Source organism: Humulus lupulus, chromosome 7 (genome assembly GCF_963169125.1).
Source record: "Humulus lupulus chromosome 7, drHumLupu1.1, whole genome shotgun sequence".
In the NCBI taxonomy this organism is placed as follows: Eukaryota; Viridiplantae; Streptophyta; class Magnoliopsida; order Rosales; family Cannabaceae; genus Humulus; species Humulus lupulus.
In genome coordinates, this window is record NC_084799.1 from 133,748,220 (window position 1) to 133,758,190 (window position 9,971).

Below are 9,971 nucleotides of genomic sequence, written 5' to 3' on the forward strand. Positions count from 1 at the left end.
TGCGAACATTCTATTTACTAACCTTTGGTAGGTAGCTTCGGTGTTCTTCAGCCCGAACGGCATGACCTTGTAACAATAAACGTTAGTCGGGCTCATGAAGTTGGTGTGTTCCTGGTCCGCCAGATTCATGGCGATCTGATTGTAGCCTGAGTACGCGTCCATAAAGGACTTGAGTTCGTGCCCCGCCGTGGCATCTACCAACTGGTCAATCCTTGGCAGTGGAAAACAATCCTTGGGGCATGCTTTATTCAGGTCGAAGAAGTCTATGCAAGTTCGCCATTTTCCGTTGGGCTTCGGGACCAGCACGGGGTTGGCAACCCATATTGGAAACTTGGCTTCACGGATAAAGCCACATTTTTTGAGCCGGGCCACCTCTTCCTCCAAGGCTTCAGCCCGGGTTGTTCCTAGGCGTCTTTGCTTCTGGGACTTGGTGGGAATGCTTTTATCCAGATGAAGTGTATGCATGATGACACTCGGGATGATTCCCACCATGTCCTCATGGGACCATGCAAATACGTCCAGGTTATCCCGCAGAAATCTGATCAGCTCCGCCTTCCTCTTGGTGCAGAGGTTTTTCCAGAGCTTGACCATCCATGATGGATTCTGCGGATCAATGTTCACTTCCTCGAGCTCCTCAATAGCCTGGAGCTCGGATCTGTCCTCGCCTATCCGGGGGTCAATATCCTCACTTAAGATGACATTTTCCCCTTCGGTGCTTTGAGGTTTTTCAATCTCAGGATCAGCTAAGGGTTCTTGAGATTCCTCTTCACCACTTTGGATGGCCATTGCCAGCTGCCCGGGTTTAGATTTTCCCTTCATGGAAATGCTGTAGCATTCCCTGGCAGCGAGCTGATCGCCATGGACAGTGTATATTCCTGTGGAAGTAGGGAATTTCATCGCGAGGTGGTGAATGGAAGTGACGGCCTCAAACGCCATGAGCGTAGGTCGTCCTAAAATTGCGTTGTACGCAACGGTGTAGTCAATGACCACGAACTCGAGGAGTTTTGAGACTGTTCGAGGTCCTTCTCCTAGGTTGATCACCAGCTCGATCGTCCCTATGGCCGCCGATCCTTCTCCCGAAAAACCATATAACATCATGGAGGTCGCCTTCAGCTCGGCGATGGTCAAACCCATTTTCTCTAATGTGGATCGGAATAGGAGGTTCACCGAGCTCCCGTTGTCGATCAGTACCCTCCTCACCTTCCGATTGGCGAGCTGAACTGCCACGACCAAAGGGTCGTTGTGAGGGAACTGGACATGGCCCGCATCTTCTTCCGTAAAAATGATCGGTTGCTTTTCCAATCGCTGTTGTTTTGGCAGGCGCTGCTCCGAGACGAACTCTACTCTGTTATAAGCCTTCAGTTCGTTCACATATCTCTTCTGGGCGCCCCTGCTCGTGCCAGCCAAATGCGGTCCTCCAGAGATGGTGGATATCTCCCCTCTGACCAAGGGAGGACGGACGTCCTGATCTATCCGAGACCCGGGCTGACTGGCCGGGACTTCTGGAGCGGGTCGACCTGCTGGAACCCTGTTCCGCATGTATTGAGCCAAGGGGCTGGCTCAGATGAGAGTCTCGATCTCATCTTTTAGATGCCTACAATCGTCGGTATTGTGGCCAACATCGTTATGAAAATGACAAAACTTGGAGGTATCTCTCTTCCCCTTGTGGTGCTTTAATGGCTCTGGCCTCTTCCAGGGGACTCGAGCAGAGTTGGCTAGGAAGATATTCTCCCTAGACTGGGTGAGTTCTGTATAAGTCGCGTAGACGGGCTTGAATTTGTCTACGGACTTATTCATCTTTTGGCCGTGCTGATTGTTTTCGCCATTCCCTTTTCTCTTGCCTCCACCGAGCTGGTTGTTCTGTGTGATGTTTTGGGTCGTTGCCACGACCTCCGTCCCCACTCCAGCGGGCTGATCAGGGACCTGGCTGGTTCCTGCAGCTGAGGCTTCGGCTTCCTCCAAGTTTATCCATTACTAGGCCCTGTTAAGGAATTCGTTAACCGAGCTGACTCCCTTTCTTTGTATGTCTTTCCAGAGATCCCCTCTGACGAGGATTCCAGTTCTCATGGCCAAGAGCTTGGAGCTATCATCCGCGTCTCTGGCCCGAGCAGCGACGTTCGCAAATCTGCTCAGGTAGGCCTTCAGAGTTTCGTCGGGCTGCTGCCTCATGTTAGCCAAAGAGTCGGCCTGAACGCGGGCAGCCTGGGAGGCTCAAAATGCCCTTTTGAAATCCGCAGAGAAAGTCTTCCAGGAGCTGATTGACTGTCTTTTACCTTGCTTGAACCACTGCCTGGCAGGTCCAGTTAGTGTGGAAGGAAAGATCAAGCACCTTAGCTCGGGGCCAATGTTGTGGGCCATCATCAGGGTGTTAAACATCCCTAGGTGATCCGATGGGTCTCCGTCTCCATTGAACTTAGACAGGTGCGGCATACGAAAACCAAGTGGGTAAGCCATTGCTACTATGCTGGGGGCGAAGAGCTCCATCTCCTCCCCAGAATCATATTCATCTTTTTCTTTTTCTGACAGAAGCTTCCTCATCAGCTCCTCCATCTGGGCCAGGCGCTCGAGGGTTTGGTCCTGATGTCCTTGGTTATTCCGAGGCTGTTCAACAGCTCTGGATCCATTGTACATATTTGGTGGGTTATTGTCCCTCCTATCTTGAGATAGGTTATTTGGGACATTCCCTCCGTTACATACTTCGAACAGGGCCCCCCCTGAGCGAGCATGGCTGTCTCCTCCTACCTGCTCCCCTCTATGGGAGTTAAGGCGATCCCGCAGATCGCCTCCCCGACTGGCTTGTGGGCTTTGCACTGAACTCAAACGCTGACGCAGGTCTCCCCCAGAGAGATCGCTCCGGCAACTGCCGGTCCAGTGGCTCCTGCTAGATAGGCTTGGAGTCCGCCCTTGGTGGTGAGGATCTGGGTTTTCCCTTGGTGCCCTGCTACGTCGGGAAGGTCCAGCTGACGGCGGGTTTCTCCTGCTACTTCCGTAGGCTGGAATATCTCGGACAGGCCGAGGAGGAGATAAATACCTGATTGGAGACGGAGGATGCCTGACTGGAGAGGCGATCCTGGTTCTGTCTGGACGGATCAAGTTCGATGGGGGCCTTTCGGCCCTGCCAACCTGCTGGTCCCGAGCCTGGCGATCTGGACGAGGCGCAAGACGGTTGTTGGGGACGGGCTGATGCTTCCAGCCCTCCCCGGATCTCCTTCGGGAATTTCCTCGAGCTCCCCTGGGCGCTCTCGAGGATGGTTGGGAGCTAGGAGTCGACGTCCTGACCGAACAGCTGTATTGTTGTTGCCTGGCTCTAGGCACTTCTTCGAAGCTTGCCTCTTGATGGTGTGATGAAGGAGTGGAGTTGGCTGTTGGAAATCTGTTCGAACGGCTATGCCTGGACCGGTTACCCCGGCGAGACTTAGGAGCCTCACCTTGCCTCTCTCCGACGTTAGCGTCGGTTGTGAGAGGGGGTTTTCGGGCCAGCACATCCTTGATCTACTAGCTAGCTATTGCTAGCTGGCTCCTCAGCTGAGCATTCTCCATCTCCACCGCTGTGTAATAACATGGGTTTGGATTAGGTGGCCGGGGTGCCGAACTTCCAGTGTCATCTTGGCCCGTCGGCTGCTTTCCTGGCCGCTGCTGGGCTTCAGGAACTTGTTCACCAGAGATGGCAGTATGATGAGCCTCCTGCCCATCATGTTGTTCTGCCTCGTTACCATGCCTGGATCGAGTAGTCACCATAGTCAGATATTTGCGACAGCACTAATCGAACTTGCTCTCAATGAAAGCACCAAACTGTTGACGCGGTTCTTCGCCAACAGGAAATTAAGAAAAGAAGAGAAAGGGATTAGTGCTTATATTGAACCAAAACAGATATATGATCTTAAGAAATGAAATGGTGACTCAAGACACGTTTTTTAAGTGGTTCAAAGGTTAAATTCCTTCTACTCCACTAGTCAATATTATTGCTATGTTCTGGGTATACAATTACAGGGTATTTCTTACAAGAGAGAATCCAATCCCCATTTACTCCCAGGGTCTCCATATTTATAGGAGAAGGCACCTGGGAGTTGATAAGAAGGTCATCCCGTGACCTTCTTACCTATCGTATCAACTCTGTGATAGTCATGATTAATTCCTAAACCTGACACATTAGTGTGGTCAAATCAGTAGGTAAGGAGATAATGGGCCACACGGCCCAACCCAGTCGTGGGTGTCTGAACACGCACGTTCCTGCTGCGTGTCCGAGAAGTCAGGGGCATATCAGACACGTGATGCCTGGTATATGCACGTTTACCTTGCGTGTGTTGACTTCACAAAGGGTCATAGCCTCCAACCCTAGCTCGCACCACGAGCTGGGTACTTAACTCGACCTTTGGTCTTCAGAGTCCGAACTCAGTTCTTAGGCAATCTTAGCTAACCCTTGGGTTACCTCGAGCTAAGGAGGTACGATCTTATGATGGCAGCTCCAGTTTTGGGGATGTCCACGAGATGACCATGATTAGACTGCAGCTCAGCTCGCTAATCAGCCCGTGGGAAAATCAGGGCGTACACCTACCAATATATATTGGTAGGGAAAGTAATGTTTTTCCTACCAATATTTATTGGTAGTTAATATTAGTAGGTAATTTCTCGCCCATTATATTATATTTCGAAACATAGCTTTACCTACCAATAATATCAGTAGGTAATGATCTTTGCCTATGTATTTTATGGAGGGATATTTTTTTAACCATTCCCGCTCAATTTTCCCCCCGTTTTTTATTTTCATTATATTATTTTATTATTATAAATGCTTATTTGGAAGCTTATGTGGAGTAAATATTATGATGTGTACACATTGTATAACATGTGGCATGCCACGTATGTACATAGTTATAAAAATATAAATAAAATATATTTATAATACATTTTAATTATATTATATATAAAAAAACATTTTTATTAAAAAATTTACTTATTTATTTATATAAATAGATTAGGGTTGTAAACAACCCTAATCTTATCAACCGCCCCCTAAATTTGCTTCTCTCTGCCATTCTCTTCAATCCATCCCTTCCCACCATTGTCATCCTTTCTCCCTCCCTTTTCTTTGCTTTTACCTTGAGTGGCTACCTAGTTCTCTTTCATGATGAGCCATTGCCTTCTTCATTTTCACTGTGAGTCATCATCTGGTCCACTTTCACCTTGAGCCGCCGCCTGGTTCACTTTCACCTTGAGCTGCCACCTGGTTCACTTTCACCGTGAGTCGCTGCCTGGTTCTCTTTCATCGTGAGTCTCTGCCTTGTTTGCTTTCATGGTGAGTTGCTGCCTTGTTCGCTTTCACTGTGGGTCGCCGCCTTGTTCACTTTCACTGTGAGTCTCTGCCTTGTTTTCTATTCCTCATCCGACTATTCCATGGGTATTTTCTTTTCTAATTATTGGTAAATACTGTAGTTTATGTTTGTGCTATTGTGAATGTTGATATTAATTTCTATATTTTTTTGTAGGTTTGATTTGTTTGGATGGTTATTTGGTTTCATATTTTGCTTGGTGGCTTTTAGATTGATGAGCACTTGGCTTGGTGGCTCTCAGAATGTTGAATTATTGGCCTTGTGGCTTTGAGGTATATTTTCAGCATCTTGGTTGATGAAAATCCTCAATTCTGAAGGATTGATGATGAATTTTAATTGTTGAGGCATATTTTGTTTGAATATATTTTGGAGATTTGATTTATGATGTTATTTTGCCATTCTGTATTTTGAGTATGATTTGAATTTGATTAGTTATTTTATTGTTTCTAATTATATTTTGGACCTGATATTTGATCCTATTATATGATTTTTTTTTTTTTTGTGCAAGTGTTTGATCTAACGTAACAATTAGTTTGAGTGGTTCTGTTTGCATCTTGCTATGCTGTTGGTTTTGGGCATTTTGCTTCTAACAGTGGCATGCTTTGCAGCTTGGTTCTTTTTTCTAGTGAAGCAATACTTCTTTCTCCTTAAATGTCTACTAGCTTGATTTTGTATATATGTGTGTCTATTATCAATGCTTTGTTGCTTGTGTCTTAGTATATTTTAGATCTGGTCTTTGATCTCTTTATGAGATTAAATTTTCAATGTTTGAGTATTTTTGGATATGATCTATCTTTTCTTGTGTGTGTTCCTAATTTTTAAATTGATATGGGTTTTTCAAGAACATATTACCTTAATGTCTCATGTTTTTAAGAACATATTACCAATGAAGTCTAAGCAATATAATTAAAAGGGAACAACAAAAATTGAAACTAAGGAACATGTTTAAGTGATTTTCGTGGCATTACAAGTTTTTCTCTTCAGTTGCAATTTGATTGTTGTTTTTAGCATGCTTTGCTTTCTGGTTTGTATTTTCTTAATCATTGTTTTCATTTAGGCTTTGGATATTTCTTGTATTTATAGATTACAAGCTTGGTTGTATTTAGATTTAGTGTTACTCTTTGCTTGAGGGGAGTGATTCTTTACTCGATCTCCGATTGGTTCTTTAGGAATCTATTTTGAGCAAAAAAAAATTCTGTATATTTACTTTGGTACTTTGTTTATGATTACATCTTGATTGTGCCTAACATACCATCTTTTTTTCTTGTTTGTATTCTTTTGAATCATTGTTTCTTGATTTAAAAGAGACCTAATCTATAGACTTTTTTAAATTCATTTATGATTACACACACTAACTGCAATGGATTGTGTAGTTTCAAGAGCCATACTAATATAGAGTTTGTTTTCGACTTAATAATATGCATACTGAGCAGGTTTTAATTTCTTTTATTAAAGTACATTTTTTTATTTGGACAAATGCTTGCATTTTATTTTCTTATTCTATTTGACATTTAATTTGGGGATTTATGTGGTATTTTTCATATATATTAGTTTCTAATTATGAGATTTATGTATTTGATTTTGGGATTTATATTTGTGTTAGTGTAAGATTTTGGTATTTTTGTGATGTTTGTTTCAGATTGATTGATTTTAGGATGTATTTGTTGGTTAGGTTTTTAAGGTTTTTGTTTTATGTAGGCACTTATAAGTTTGTGATTGATTTACTAAGTTTGTTAAAATGATTGTCTATTGATGGTGTTTGAACTTTGAGTTTCTACATTATCTATATAACATACCATAAATTCCTTCAGTTGCTCAAAAATTTTATACATGACTTATAGAACTGAGCCCTTAGATATTTTCTTACTATGCTACTTTGATTTTTTTTTCCCTGTAATGTTGATAAATGATTTTATTTTATGTTGGTGATTATGGGACTTGATGTACTCATGTATTTGTTTTTTAATATATGCTGGTATATCAAGTGTCATAAATGCACATAATAATAAGTCATATTTTCTGAAATTCTTATGATGATTAAATTGAGGATAATTATTGTGTTGAGATTAATTATATTTTCCCATTGTTGCCAACCCGAACCCCACCTCCAACCATCGTCTCACAAGGCCATCATCAACATTCACAAGTTCGAGAAAAAGGATGCTCTCTAGTAATAATCTAAAAGTGAAGAATAGAATTGTAATAGACTTGTTGATAATTTTTATGAAATGTAATTAGTTTAACACTCATCTTTAATAAGCAATGAATATTTTATAATATATGTTTGTTTATTTTATTATTAATGTTAAATAATTTATTTGAGTTCGATTCGGAAGTCACAAGATGATTCTTAGTTTATAGAACATTTTATTATTGTATGGTTTTTTTCTAGTTTATTTCTAATATAGAACATTTATAAATAACTATTATTATCTTTTATCTACACATAACCATTAAATTTGACCAAAATATAAATTGTGTAACAGATCAATAAAATCATGCTATGTGGGCTAATAAAATGACCACACGTGGTCTATATCAAATGATGACATATGTACTAATTATCAAACGACATGTGGACAAATTATTGTTTGACACGTGGAGCAACCACACGATTCCAAGTGGCGGTATTGACGTATGCCACGTGTATGCTACTATGGAAACCATGTCAGCAGACACGTAGGATGACAAGTCATCAAACGCGTCATCTGATGACTCATCAATTGATTTATAACTTAGTGGGGTCCACTGATTCTTTTACCTACCAGTATTAATAAGTGTAGGTAAAGACTCTTTCCCCACTAACCTTTACCTACCAGTCTCTACCAATTCAATATTGGTAGGTAAATCATATTACACACCATTAGGCTAGTTTTACCTACACTTACAATTGGTAGGTAAAGACCCCATTTTCTTGTAGTGTTCATTCTCACTTTTCAACTCGCTACCAGAATATACCCTTCAATCTGTCATCACTAACTTATGTCTGCCTTGGTAAATGAACCCGGACCATACGTCCTCGTAGAACAAGACCAATACTTCATCCGCCTAACGTGTCCCTGAGAAATCCAGCAGTTGGTCTCCTTGACTAACCTGGAAAAGGGATACGCACTTAACCTACAATGTTCTTAGGGATCGGTACTACCACTACTCTGAAAAATGTTGTCCCTGGAATCCCCCTGACGGCTCACGCGCACCAGTCTGTATCAACGTACTGGGGACAGTTGTAGGGCTCTACCACGCTTAAGCCGGCCCAATGGGCCCAGATTAAACACTATGTATTCACATTCTCCACTTGTATTATAGCTCCATTGGAGGGTAATTACGCTTAGGCCCAAACTACATGGCCACCTATAAATAAGGTCATTAGTGCACTGTAGCAAGGATTCGATCTAACTTTTTCATGCTTGCAAAAATGTTGTTGAACTTGCTAAAACCCCCCATTGTTAAACTCTCCAAAGCTCAATACAATTGACTCATGGACTAAGACTCGTTAATGCCCCAACCACGTAAAAACTTTGGCCTTATTTACCTCTTTCTTTTCTTACTAGCTCTAATTTCTTAATATATTTATAGTTGCTGAAATACGCTTGCTTAGCGACAGAGCCATCTTCTTTGGGGTCAGTGAGGAGGACAGGACAATCCCCCACTCTGGCGGTTTCTTTCTTTACAACCGGATTATACCCGTCCCGGTCCTATTTCAAACAAAAAAAAGAAGCAAAGAAGGGAAATCTTTGAAAAGGCTGCAAGGGGTGTCGCCTTCGAATTGAGTAGTGAGTCTTCTTTCTACTCTACTTTTTTGTAATCGAAAGTAGACTCAAGCCTCACTCTTATGGATCATGGAAACTTTCTTCGTATTCTTCTCCTCCTGATCAAAGGTTATGCTATCTTTAACTCTACTCTAGTGAAGAGCCAGAGTTCTCTCACGAATTGGATTTGAACCAATATCAAGCCACTTTCCTTTTAGTGGATCGTGAGTCAAGTAAGAGACCACCCATCGACTTTGCTTCCCTTCAGGAAGAGGGACGAAGGAAACACCATTGTATATATTAGCAATAAAATTTAGGGAAATTTACATAATACACTTTTTTTTTTTAAATTATATTTTTACGAACTGACAATTTTTTTTTTCAATTTTATGATTTTAAGGAAATTTTTACATTTTTATGGTTTTGCGTGTTTTTCGTCTTTTGTGTTGTTTTCATGTTATTTTTTAGTTGTTTAAGTTTATGTATAGTTGTTTAGTTGTTGTGTTGATGTCTAATTAGTGTTTAGTTAATTTCAAATATATATGATAATTTTTTTTAAATGTTTTAGTATGCAATGGGTTGACGTCTATTTATTGTCCAATTGTTATATTTTAGTTGTTTTTTAATGTGTTGTGAGTTGATGTTTAGTTGTTGTCCAATTGTTGTTTTTCAGTTTTTTTTTTTTAAATTGTATTTTTTAAAACTTAAAGTAATATTTTTGAAGAAAAAAAATCAGGGAGCATAAAAAAGTAAAAATACAAAAAACATATATATTTATTAAAAATCCAATAAATAAATAACTTAGTATACAATTTATTGAATGGAAATACTATGACCCAAAAAAGAGTTCCTTTTTTAAGAATGTTTCTTACTTTTAAGTTATTGCCAAACA